The 2,152-nt window shown below is 32.3% G+C and overlaps 1 long non-coding RNA gene across 1 annotated transcript in view; it reads left to right on the plus strand.

Moving 5' to 3' along the window:
- Positions 1-1,389, plus strand: part of LOC109588460 (uncharacterized) — an 8,652-nt gene extending 7,263 nt beyond the window's left edge. The window contains exons 4-6 of the long non-coding RNA XR_002188171.1: positions 861-1,017; positions 1,066-1,140; positions 1,220-1,389. This is a non-coding gene — a long non-coding RNA (uncharacterized LOC109588460). The remainder of the gene's footprint in view (positions 1-860; positions 1,018-1,065; positions 1,141-1,219) is intronic.
- Positions 1,390-2,152: the final 763 nt, after the last annotated feature.

Consider the following 2,152-nt stretch of genomic DNA (forward strand, 5'->3'; position numbering starts at 1 on the left):
TACTATTAACACAGCAACAACAACATAAAGATGGGCATCTTTGACATTTTACTAGACTGTACGTGTGTGTTTAATAGAAACTGGAATTTAAACAATTAAATAAATTAGTACATGTATAGCATAGGACAGGTGCAAGTTGACAAACTTAGCTCACCAAGATAAACTATACATGCACTACACATGAGCTATATGTAAAGGTGTGGGTTTGCAATATGATGTTAGACCAGTGTACCCTCAATTTTCAATCAAAACCATGAGCAGTTTGGCCTTCTGATGCATGCCTTCCGCTAGAATAGAACCAGATCCTATTCTAGCATCAACGTAATGTCAAGCCTATCCTAATATTGTAAACCAGCCTTAAGCTACAAGTAGTTATCATAGTATATAGTTAGTGTATGGTGGGTGTTAGTGTATAGTGTTTCATGTACTGATATCAACAAACTGATGTAGATTGCAAGTTACAAGCACTGAAACTGCACACATGTTATATGGAGATGCATGCATTTTATTCTAGTTTGTTTGTCAACCTGTCCGGTGCTATACTTACTGTAATGAAAATTGTATTTTTACTTAATTATTAGTGAAAACAGTAGTAACATCACTTAGTATGGCCTGCCATATAGCCAAAAACTATTTGCCTAACATTTCTAATTATGGAGCTAAATCATAAAAACTAACTAAATATGACTAAAAAGTAGAAGATTGTAAAAATTTATAAGTCTTCAAATTTATTATTTTATAGGAAATTTACTAAAATTTTGAGCCTTGCTATATGTTATAAATTCTTCTGAAATTTGTTTGTAGACATGTACATTTTCATACTTACATGTACATGTATATTCACTTTTGATTCTCTATAGGATTATCTACCAGTAGATCAGGAAGAATTACGTGATTATGTACAGGCCAGATTAGAGGTTTTTAATGAGGAAGAGCTAGACGTTCTTCTTGTTCCCTTTAATGAACTCCTTGATCATGTCCTTCGTATTGACAGAATCTTCAAACAGCATCAGATAGGTGTGGTCTAATACTGACCCCACACCTTATTGACTCTGCCTCTTTTAGGGTCTCAGTGGAGCTGGTGGTAAGACCATACTGTCTAGGTCTGTGGCTTGGATCAACGGACTATTTCAAATAAAAGTAATAATGGAGAGAGAGAGAGAGAGGAACGGAGGGAGAGAGAGATGAAAGAAGCTATCTTCTTTTGTCTTTCTCCTAGGTTCATAATAAATACACTCCTGATGATTTTAATGATGATCTATATACAGTGCTAAGACAGTCTGGCTGTCGCAATGAGAAGATTGTATTCATAATGGATGAGTCTAATGTCCTCAATTTAGGATTCTTGGAAAGAATGAACAGACTACTAGCCAATGGAGAGGTAAGAGAAGAGAGAAAGAGATCTTTATATGTACATGTACCAGACTTGGGTCAAATACAAATAGTATTTGTAATTAGTCGTATTTAAATACTTTTGAAAGTATTTGTATTTGTATTTGTAATTTGAGTTTTTGCAACAGGAAGTATTTGTATTTGCAATTGAAATACAGCAGGGAAGTATTTCAAAATACAGCAAAATACTTTAAAATACTTCAATGTGGATGAAGATGCTGTTTGAGTGACAAAACTTTGAAACACTAACGTTCATTAAATGCAATACATGACTAAAACTAAATATTATTGATTATACATGCATGCATAATGAAAAGAGGCTTTCAATTTACTTGATTGATTAATTCATAAAACTACATAGTTAATAACTGTCTATACTTGAGAAGAAAGTATTTGTATTTGTAATTGAAATACATGTATGCAGTATTTGTAATTGTATTTAAATACAAAGCTGAAAACAGTATTTGTATTTGTATTTGTATTTTTGTTTTTGTACAGTATTTGTATTTGTATTTAAATACTTCCACGTTGTATTTGACCCAAGTCTGAATGTACATACATATACATGTAGTATTTCTACCTGTATTTAAGTTTAAAGTTTAAAGGGTAAGTTCAATGCATTTTTGAGGTATTTTTTTATTTGCTTAATATGATTGCCTGACCATACTAATGATGTGTTCCAACTCCCATTGTCTGAAAAAAATTATTCACTGAGATATGAGCCTTCAAAAATGCCTATTTTTCCTTCCTGCCAGGTACT

Source organism: Amphimedon queenslandica, unplaced genomic scaffold, assembly GCF_000090795.2.
Source record: "Amphimedon queenslandica unplaced genomic scaffold, v1.1 AMPQUscaffold_12084, whole genome shotgun sequence".
Classification (NCBI taxonomy): Eukaryota; Metazoa; Porifera; class Demospongiae; order Haplosclerida; family Niphatidae; genus Amphimedon; species Amphimedon queenslandica.